This window comes from Neovison vison, chromosome X, assembly GCF_020171115.1.
Source record: "Neovison vison isolate M4711 chromosome X, ASM_NN_V1, whole genome shotgun sequence".
Taxonomy (NCBI): Eukaryota; Metazoa; Chordata; class Mammalia; order Carnivora; family Mustelidae; genus Neogale; species Neogale vison.
This window is the reverse complement of record NC_058105.1, coordinates 84019637-84031627: the sequence shown is the minus strand read 5'-3', so window position 1 is coordinate 84031627 and position 11991 is coordinate 84019637.

Sequence of the window (11991 nt, the reverse complement as noted above, 5' to 3'; positions counted from 1 at the left end):
TATTAATTATTATGTTACAATTTTGACAATAATTCAGATTCATGCCTTAATGATAATAGTAAAAAGTTAATGTCAATATTTAATTATTTGACTCCATTTAAATTTTTTCACTAAATCAAATTTTCTTTTATGTGGAGCATATTTTTCCACATTATTTGAGTATATTGCAATCATTTTGTATGCTGCAAGCAATAAAAATTAGAACTCTGTTGAAATAAATATTTAGAATTATAGTCTTCAAATATTGGGAACTTTGAAAATGGATACAGTTAGGCAGGCTTCCCTCCATTTACAAATGAGTGCTAAAGCTCTTGGAAAAATTTGAGTAAGACATTTAATGAATATTGTAACTAAGATCAACTTTATAGAAAAAAGTCAGTTGAGTTTATCATTTTAAATTATCCATTTATATTTATCAAATTGGCCTCTGAATATAATCTCACATGCTCTAAGAACATAGAGATCTCTATTTTTAAAAAAATATCATCTAAATTATTAGGTCATTTTTAAATTTTTAAGGTACTTCCATACTATTTTCCAGAGTGGGTACTCCAGTTTCCATCCCTGCCAACAATATCTCCTTTCCCTGCATCCATGACAACATCTGCTGTTCCCTGTGTTCTTAATTTTAGCCATTCTGACCAGCATGAGGTGATATCTCACTGTACTTTTGATTTTTTATTTCCCTGATGATCAGTGATGTTGATCATCTTCTGATCTGTATGTTAGCCATCTGTATGTCTTCTTTGGAAACATGTTTATTCATGTCTTCTGCCCATATTTTTAACTAGATTATTTCACTTTGATTAATTTAAATTCAATTAGCCAACATATAGTACATCAGTAGTTTCAGATGTAGAGTTCAGTTATTCATTTGTTGCATATTAACACCCAGTGCTCCTCATATCACATGCCCTCCTTAATGCCCATCACCTATACCCCATTCCCCCACCCATCTCCCCTCCATCAACCCTCAGTTTATTTCCTATAGTTAAAAGACTCTCATGGTTGGATCCCTCTCTGATTTCTTCCCATTCAGCTTTCCTTCCCTTCCCCTATGGTACTTTGTGCTATTCCTTATATTCCACATATGAGTGAAACCATGGGATAATTGTCTTTCTCTGCTTGACTTACTTCACTTAGCATAATACCCTTCGGTTCCATCCACATTGATGTAAATGGTAAATATTCATCCTTTTGGATGACTGAATAATGTTACTTTGTGAAATACCATATCTTCCCTACCCATTCATCTGTTGATGGACTTCTTGGCTCTTTTCACAGTTTGAATATTGTGGACATGGCTGGATTATTTCTTTTTTAAGTGTTGATTTTTTTAAGTTGTATATAAATTTTGGATACTAACCCTTTATCAGATACATCATTTGCAAATATCTTCTCCCATTTTTAAGGTTACCTTTTAGTTTTGTTGATTGTTTTCTTTGCTGTACAGAAGATTTTTATTTTGATGAAGTCCCAATAGTTTGTTTTTGGCTTTGTTTCTCTTGAATCAGGAGACATAACTAGTAAGACTTTGCTATGGCTGATGTAAAAGAGGTTGCTGCCTGTGTTCTCCTCTAGTATTTTTATGGTTTACTGTTTCACATTTAGGACTTTCATCCATCTTGAATTGATTTTTGTGTATGGTACAAGAAAGTGGCCCAGGTTCTTTCCCTTGAATGTTGCCCAGTTTTCCCAACACATTTTGTTGAAGAGACTGTCTTTTTTCCATTTGATATTTGTTCCTGCTTTGTCAAAGATTAATTGACCATATAGTTATAGGTTCATTTCTGGCTTTTCTATTCTGTTCCCTTGAATTATATGTCTACTTTTGTGTGAGTAGTATACTGTTTTTGATGACTACAACATTGTAGTGTACCTTGAAGTGAGGAATTGTGATGACTAGAGCTTTGCTTTGTTTCTTTTTTCAAGATTGCCTTGACTACCCAGGGTCTTGTGGTTCCATACAAATTTTAGGATAGTTTGTTCTAGATCTGTAAAACATGCTGGTGGTATTTTGATAGGGATTGCATTAAACATTTGCATTGCTTTGGGTAATATAGACATTTTAGCAATATTTGTTCTTCCAACCTCATAGATTGCTCATGGCATGGAATGTATTTCCACTTCTTTGTGTCATCTTCAATTTCTTTCATAAGTGTTCTATGGTTGTCAGAGTTCAAATCTTTTACTTCTTTGGTTAGTTTTATTTCTAGGTATCTTACAAGTTTGGGTGCAACTATGAATGGGGTGGTTTCCTTGATTTCTTTTTTGCTGCTTCATTATTGTTAGATAGAAATGCAAAAGTTTTCTGTGCATTGATTTTGTATCAGGTGATGTTAGTGAATTAATGTATCAGTTTTAGCAAATTTTTGGTGGAGTCTTTTGGGTTTTCTGTATAAAGTATCATGTCATCACAAGTAGTAAAAGTTTGAATTCTAGCTTGCCAATTTGAATTCTTTTATTTCTTTTTTTGTTGTTTTATTTCTTATTACTGAGACTAGGGCTTCCAGTACTATGTTAAGTAAGAGTGGAATGAACGGATATCCCTGTCTTTTTCCTGCCCATAGAGGAAAAACTCTCAGTGTTTCTCCAATGAGAATGATATTAGTTGTGTGGGTTTCACATATGTGCTTTAATCTGTTGACATATGTTCCCTCTATCCCTAAGTTGTTGAGGGGTTTTATGAAGAATGGATGCGGGGGGCACCTTGGACACTCACTCAGTTAAGTGTCTGACTCTTGATTTTGACTCGGGTCATGATGTTGGAGTCTTGAGATAAAGCCCCACATTTGGCTCTGCACTCAGTGGGCAGTGTACTTAGGATTCTCTCTCTCCCTCTTTCTCTTTCCCTCCCCCAACTTGTGTGCTGTCTCTCTCTCTCAAATAATTAAATAAATTTAAAAAGAATGGAAGCTGTATTTTATCAAATGCTTTCTTTGCATCAACTGAGAGAATCATATGGTTCTTGTCTTTATTTTTATTAATGTGTTGTATCACATTGATTGGTTTTCAATGTTGAACCACCCCAAGAATAAATCCCACCTGGTTGTGATGAATAATCTTTTTAATGTTGTTGGATCCTATTGGCTAGTGTCTTGGTGAGTGTTTTGGCATCCATGTTGATGGTCTGTAATTCTCCTTTTTGCTGGGGTCTTTGTTTAGTTTTGGGATCAAGGTAATGCTGGCCTCATAGAAAGAGTTTGGAAGTTTCCCTTCCATTTCTATTTTTTGAAACAGCTTCAGTAGAATAGGCATTATTTCTTCTTTAAAAGTTTGGTAGAATTCCCTCGGGAAGCCATCTGGCCCTGGACTCTTGTTTTTTGGGAGGTCTTTGATTACTGCTTCAATTTCCTTGCTGGTTATGAGTCTGTCCATATTGTCTGCTTCTTCCTGTTTCAATCTTGGTACTTTATAAGTATCCATGAATGCATCCATTTCTTCCAGAGTGCTTAATTTGTTGGCATATTGTTGATCATCATATGTTCTAACAATGTCTGTATTTCCTTGGTATCGGTCATGAGCTCTCTCGAACTGAGCAGAGAGCCTGATGTGGGGCTTGATCCCAGGATCCTGAGATCACGACATGAGCTGAAGGCAGAGGCTTAACCCACTGAGCCATCTAGGCATCCCGGCTCCTTTCTCTTTTCTTTAGGATATGTCTGGCCAGAGGTTTATTGATCTTATTAATTCTTTAAAAGAACCAGATTTTATTTTCATTGATCTGTTCTAATGTTCTGGTTTTTATTTCATTGACTTCTGGTCTAATCTTTACTATTGCTCTTCTCCTTCTTGGTTTAGTCTTCATTTACTGTTATTTCTCCTAGTCCTTTAGGTGTAAGATTAGCTTGTACATTTGGATTTTTTCTAATTTTTTGAGAGAGGCTTGTATTGCTATGTACTTCCCTCTTAGGACCATCTTTGCTCTATCCCAGAGGTTTTGAACAGATATGTTTTCTTTTTTTTAATTTATTTATTTTCAGAAAAACAGTATTCATTATTTTTTCACCACACCCAGTGCTCCATGCAAGCCGTGCCCTCTATAATACCCACCACCTGGTACTCTGACCTCCCACCCCCCCACCACTTCAAACCCCTCAGATTCTTTTTCAGAGTCTATAGTCTCTCATGATTCACTTCCCCTTCCAATTTACCCCAACCCCCTTCTCTCTAACTCCCCATGTCCTCCATGCTTTTTGTTACGCTCCACAAATAAGTGAAACCATATGATAATTGACTCTCTCTGCTTGACTTATTTCACTCAGCATAATCTCTTCCAGTCCCGTACATGTTGCTACAAAAGTTGGGTATTCTATCCTTTCTGATGGAGGCATAATACTCCATAGTGTATATGGACCACATCTTCCTTATCCATTCATCCGTTGAAGGGCATCTTGGTTCTTTCCACAGTTTGGCGACCGTGGCTATTGCTGCTATAAACATTGGGGTACAGATGGCCCTTCTTTTCACTACATTTGTATCTTTGTGGTAAATACCCAGTAGTGCAATTGCAGGGTCATGGGGAGGCTCTATTTTTAATTTCTTGAGGAATCTCCACACTGTTCTTCAAAGTGGCTGCACCAACTTGCATTCCCACCAACAGTGTAAGAGGGTTCCCCTTTCTCCACATCCCCTCCAACACATGTTGTTTCTTCTTTCAAGAATGTTTGTAAGTTAAACCATACAGTATACAAACTTTGGGTATTGGCTTTTCTCGCCCAGCATAATTTCCTAGAGTTTTATCCAAGTTGTAGCATGTATCAACATTTCATTACTTGTTATTTATGAGTATTATTCCATGACATGGCTGCTCCAGCTTTTAAATATTTATCCATTGAAAGACATATGTGTCATATTTAGTTTTTGGCTAGTATGAATAAAGCTGCTATACACATTGGATTACAAGTTTTTGTATATACATAACTTTTCATTTCTCTGGAATATATGCTCAATAACTTGGGTGGGAGGTTGGGGTACCAGATGGTGGGTATTATAGAGGGCACGGATTGCATAGAGCACTGGGTGTGGTGAAAAAATAATGAATACTGTTTTTCTGAAAATAAATAAAATAATTAAAAAAAGTACAATCACTGAATATTGTCATAATTACATGTTTAGTTTTATAAGAAACTGCCAAAATGCTTTCTAGATTGGCTGTATCATTTTACAACATTTTTTTCTCATTTTACATCTTTAACAACAATGAATGACTTACCAGGTTTTCTACATCCCTGTCAGTGTTTGGTGTTGCAACTCTTTTATTTTAGCCATTCTGATGGATGTATAACAATATTCTCTTTTTATTTTAAATTGTATTTCACTGATTGATGATGATAATAAACATTGTTTGTGTTTATTTGCCATCTGTATGTCTTCTCTGAATTGTTTCTTAATATCTCTTTTTTTAATTTTCCAGTTATTTTTTGTGGGTTTTTTTTTTATTCTTGTTGAATTTTGAATTGTTTCTGTATTTTGTATATACCTTAGATAATTAGCCTTTAACACATATGTAATTTGTTGCCTATAAACAGTAATCTATATGAAGTTTGTCTTTTCACCTTCTTTACAGTGTCTTCAGATAGAAAAAGCTTTTGATTCTGATAAAGTGTAATGTATCAATTTTCCCCTTTATATATTTTGCTTTTGGTGTCAAGTCAGAGAACTCATCACCTAATCATAGATCCTGAATACCTTCACTTATTCTTTCTTCCTTAAGTGGTTTATATTTCCAGTTTAGGTCAAGGTTCACAGTTTGTTGAAAGGACTATCTTTCCTCTGCTGAGCTACTTTTGCACTTTCTTCAAAAATGAAGGAGAGAGGAAGATAGTCATAGAGTAGAAAGACTCTAGACTTGTTTCATCCTGTGAATACAACTGGATAATTATCAAACCATCCTAAATACACAGGAATTATCCTGAAGACTGGCACAACAAACTCCACAACTAAAGAGAGAGATGTGACAGTGGAGAAGGTAAGAAGTGTAGAGAGGTGGTTTTCAGTAGAAACTGATCACAGGTGCTATTGAGGGGAGGGAGCTGTGGTCAGGGAGAATAGTGAGAGAGAGGAGCATACAGGGGAATGTGTAATGAGGTTTCTCCAAAAACAATTGGCTTTGAAAACAAGAAGGGCTGAATTTTTTGAGTTGTTGCAACCAGTTGGGCTTAAATCCTGAAGTTTTACAGGTGAGTGAATTTGGCTAGGATGGCACCAAGTGCACTGCCCAGCACCTCGAGGGAAGGCAGACAAACAACCCAGGGACAGACAGTGTGGAAACAGTTATTTGAAGAATTCCTGGAACACACAGAGATGAGGTTATTCACTCTCCTAGAATCATGTCACCAAGCAGCAGTATTCATAGAGATGCCTTTCTGGGAACAAAGAAGGTGTCTGGTGCCATATACTACCCCACCTGCAGCATAAAAACCAGAGACACCGGAGAAGGTAGAAAATCACAGATACTGGCTACCTAACATGTTTATATGAAGGCACAACCCCTGTGCTTTGGCAGGACTGCCTTTCTCACTTAAACTTGCCTCAGTCACAGCATAGAGAACCCATTCCCCAGAAGATCAGTACTCACCACTGCCCACACCATATCTCCTGGCCAGAGCATTCTATAGGGCCTCACTTCTGGTACAAGTAATGCCAGATTTCATTTCAAAAGCAGACCAGAGCACACCTAGGTAAAAATAATAACATTCAAGTCAGGAAACAGAAACTGCCCACAGCAAGCAAGGAAAGCATCTGCAGAGTAGAGGCCCAAAGAATAGACAGAAACAAGCAAACAAACAAACAAAACAACCCACAACAACATAACATATGTATCACACGCTGAAGATACTTCCTAAAGCACCAGGGTTAGGATACTACATGACCTCTTCTTCATAAAGCCATCACTTCCAGGAGAAAGAGACATAACTGGCTTTTCTAATACAGAGAAAGAGGCAGAAACTTACACAAAATGAAAAGATAGAGTGATTTATGACAAATGAAAGAACAAGATGAGGCCATAGCCAGAGATCTAAGTGAAACAGATCTAAGTAACATGCCTAATGGAGAACATATAGCAATAATCATAAGGCCAATCAATGGACTTGAGGAAAGAATAGAAGACATCAGGGGGACCCTTACCACAGAGATAAAAGAGTTAAAATAAATTGATAAGAGATGAAGTGTGCAATAAATGATATTGGAAACAGGCTTGTTACAAAGAAGAGCAGGCTGGGTGAAACAGAAGAACAGATTAGTGACACAGAAGAGAAAGTAATGAAAATAATGAAGTTGAACAAAAGAGAGAAAGAAGAACTATGGAACATGAGAATAGACTTAGGAAACTCAGTGTATCCATGAAATGTAATAACATTTGGATCATAGAAGTCCAAGGAAAAGAAGAAAGAGAAAAGAAGACAGAAAAATAATTTGAGGAAATAATAGCTTAAACTTCCCTAGCCTGGAAAAGGAAATAGACATCTGGATCCAGGAGACACAGAGAACTCCCATCAAAATCAACAAAAACAGGCCAACACCAAGACATACAGTCATTAAATTTGTAGAATACTGCTATAAAGAAAAATCTTAAAGGTAGCAGGACAAAGGAGTCCTTAACTTATAAAGGAAGACCAATAAGATCAGCTTAAGGTTTCTTAATAGAAACCTGGCAAGCCAGAAGGGAGTTGGATGATATATTCCCAATGGTGAATGGTTAAAAAATCTGCAGCCAGGAGTACTTTGCCAGAAAAGCTATCTGTCAGAATAGAAGGAGAGATAGGAGTTTCCCAAACAAACAAAACCTAAAGGAGCTTGTGACCACTAAACCAGCCATGAAAGAAATATGAAAGGCGACCCTTTGAGTGGAAAAGAAAGACCAAAAGCAAAAGACTGGAAAGGAACACAGAAAATCTCCAGAAATGCTGACTTTACAGGTAATACAATGGCACTAAATTCATTTCTATCAATAATTACTCTGAATGTAAATGGATTAAATAATGCAATCAAAAAACATAGTTTGTCAGAATGGATAAAAAAAACAAGATATATATATATATCTTGTTTTTAATTATATATATAATTTATCTTGCTTTTAATTTATCCCATATATATATATATATATATATCCTACATATATATATCCTATCCTATATATATATCCTATATATATATATATATATATATCCTACAAGAGACTCATTTTAGATATAAAGTCACCTGTAGATTGATACTGAGGGGATGAAGGAACATTTATCATGTAAACGGACATGAAAAGAAAGCTGGAGTAGCAATACTTATATCAGAAAAATTAGATTTTAAAACAGACTGTAACAAGAGATGAAGAAGAGCACTATATCATAATGAAGAGGTCTATCCAACAAGAAGATCGAGCAATTGTCAATATTTATGCCTCCAACTTGGGAGCACCCATACATAAATCAATAATGAACGTAGAGCAACTCATTGATAATAATACAATAATAGTAAAGAAGTTAACACCCCACTTACACCAAAGGACAAATCATTTAAGCAGAAAATCAAGAAGGAAACAATGGCTTTCAATGACTCACTGGATCAGATGGACTCAACAGATATATTTGGAGCATGTTACCCCAACGTAGGAAAAAACACCTTCTTCTTGAGTCTTGAGTGCACCTGGAACATTCTCCAGAATAGATCACATACTGGGACACAAATCATGCTTCAAAAAATACAAAAATATTGAGATCATATGATGCATATTTTCAGACCACAATGCTATGAAACTTGAATTCAATCACAAGAAAAATTTGGAAAGACCACAAATAAATGGTGGTTAAAAAAATCCCACTAAAGAATGAATGGGTTAACCAGGAAATCAAATAAAAATTTTAAAGGGGGGGTGGGGTTATGGACACTGGGGAGGGTATGTGATTTGGTGAGTGCTGTGAAGTGTGTAAACCTGGCAATTCACAGACCTGTACCCCTGGGGATAAAAATTTATGTTTATAAAAAATAAAAAAAAATTATTAGATCATCTTGGTGGATAGTTCCTTTAAGGATTATGTAGTGTCCTTCTGTATCTCTGACTACAGTCTTTAGTTTGAAGTCTCATTTATCTGATATGAGAATCGCTACCCCAGCCTTCTTTTGAGTCCCATTGGCATGAAAGATGCTTCTCCACCCCTTCACTTTCAGTCTGCGTGTATCTTTCGGTTCAAAATGGCTCTCTTGTAGACAGCATATGGATGGGTCCTGTCGTTTTATCCAATCTGCAACCCTGTGCCGTTTTATGGGTGCATTTAGGCCATTCACATTGAGAGTGATTATTGATAGATACGTTTTTATTGACATCGAGTTACCTTTGAAGTCTTTCTTTCTGTAGACTGTCTCTATATTTCTGTTCAATGCTATTCTTGGGATTTTTCCTCTTTTATAGAAACCCCCCTTAATATTTCCTGCAGTGTCGGCTTGGTGGTTGCATAGTCTTTTAAGCCTTGCTGGTCTTGGAAACTCTTTATCTCTCCATCCATTTTGAATGTCAGTCTTGCTGGATAAAGTATTCTTGGCTGCATGTTCTTCTCATTTAGTGCCCTGAATATATCTTGCCAACCTCTTCTAGCTTGCCAGGTCTCTGTGGACAGGTCTGACGTTATTCTGATGGGCTTCCCTCTGTAAGTAAGGAGCCTCTTGGCCCTGGCAGCTTTCAAGAGATTATACCTACAATTATAATTCCTCAATTTGACTATCAGGTGTCGTGATTTTTTTTGGAGTGTATAATCTTGGGTGGAGACCGTTCAGCCTCTAGTACATGAACGCTGGTTTCATTCGCGAGATTCGGAAAATTTTCATGAAGGACTTGTTCCACTATATCTTCTAGATTTCTTTCTTTCTCCTCCCCTTCAGGAATTCCAATAATTCTGACGTTGGAACGCTTCATGGCATCATTTATTTCCCTGATTCTGCTTTCGTGGGATCTAAGCTGTTTGTTCCAGGCTTCCTCCTGATCCTTTCTCTCTATCTGTTTGTCTTCCAGACCACTATTCTATCTTCTGTCTCAGTTACCCTAGTTTTGAGAGAGTTTAGATTGGATTGGAACTCATTGAGAGCATTGTGGACCTCCTCCCTGGTAGCTTTAAGCTCCGCCCTAACATTGTGAACATCCTGTCTGGTCGCTTTCAGTTCGGCCCTAATCAATTCTGTTTGGTCATCCATGGCTTTCTCCAACCTAGCTATTGCCTGGATAATTGTTAGCCTGAATTCTCTTTCCGACATATTGTCTATGTTTATAGCTGTTAGCTCTGTTGCAGAAGGTCCATCCTCTGTATTTTTCTTCTGTTGGGCATTCCTCCTCCTAGTCATTTTGGTGGGAGAAGACTGAACAGATGTAGCTGGATGTATCAACTCTGGTGCAGTCCAGGTGCACCCTGGAACACTTCCTGATCTCCGTCTCAGAGAGAAGCCTCAGTCTGGGTGCAGAAGCTGAATAAATTCCCCCTTGGATGCTGGCAGTGCAGGTTCCAAGTTGCAGACCCTGGGGGCGCAGGATCTTTTGCTCGTCCCCAAAGCCAAGGCAGTGGCGGCTGTCTGGGAGCTCCTGACCGCCAGAGAGGTTCCAAGCAGTGATCGCACACTGAGATTTTGCCGCCGGCCCGGGCTGGGAGTGCCCGGCTTGAGCGCACCTCTTTTCAGAGGCGGCTGTGGGTCGGGCGCGCGTCTGGGGCACTCAGAACGGGGCGCTGGTCCGTAAGCCGCAGGCTGGGCTTTTGCGTGCCTCTGTCCGGGGAAGATTTGTCGCGCACGGGCGGCTTAGACTTTGAAACAATGGCGCGGGTCAAGAAGCGCCCCCGGGCCTTAGTGACCCAGGAAAGCTCGATGGACGTGCGCGCGCATCTCAAGCTTTCTGGTAGGGCTAGCGCGTGTTCTGCAGACCGACGCGGCTCCCATCCCCTCACAGGAGCCGGAACCCACGCGCTCTGGGGCGCGCTGGCGGCTTAGGGACCAGGAGCTGGTTTCTCCGCCGCACTCTCTCTGCCTCCGCGCTGGGGAGGCCGTCTGGGACCGAGGACTTAAGCCCCTGTCCCTAGCCGCCCCGATTCCCACAAATTCCCCCCGCGATCCTTTGCTCTTTTGGAGTGCTTTCAACCAGTCTCCAAGTTAATGCTGGTCCCCAGACGCAGGGCACTCTCGCTCGTATTGGGGTATTATTTTCCCACCGGTCGCCTCTGGTGGCTGTCTCCCCCTTTTGTTTATCTTCTGATATCAGTCCGCCGTTCCCATTCCGCTTTACCTGCTCACTGGCGTCTTCTGCCCCTGTAGAGATCCAGACGTGTATAATTCTGATCTCAGGCTGATTTCATGGGTGATCGGAGTTCTTTGGTAGGTAATCAGCTCACTTTGGGGTACCAGCTGAAAAGACGCCTCTTCCTAGTACCCCTCCATCTTGTCCCCCCTCAAATTGTAAAATTCTATGCTCCCAATATGGGAGCAGCCAATTACTTAAGAAAACTGTTAATCAAGATAAAGAGTCATATTGATATGAATACAATAATCGTAGGAGAACTTAACACGCCTTTTTCAGAATTAGACAGATCATCGAAGCAGAAAATCAATAAAGAAACAAGAGCATTGAATGACACATTGGACCAGATGGACCTCATAGATATATACAGAACATTCCACCCTAAAACAGCAGAATACTCATTCATCTCAAGTGCACATGGAACCTTCTCCAGAATAGACCACATACTGGGTCACAAATCAGGACTCAACCAATACGAAAAGACTGAGATTATTCCCTGCATATTCTCAGATCACAGCTGTGAAACTGGAGCTCAATCACAAGGACAAGTTTCGAAGGAACTCAAACACCTGGAAACTAAAGACCACCTTGCTTAAGAATGCTTGGATCAACCAGGAGATCAAAGAAGAACTGAAACAATTCATGGAAACCAATGAGAATGAAGACACGTCGGTCCAAAACCTATGGGATACAGCAAAGGCGGTCCTAAGGGGAAAATACAT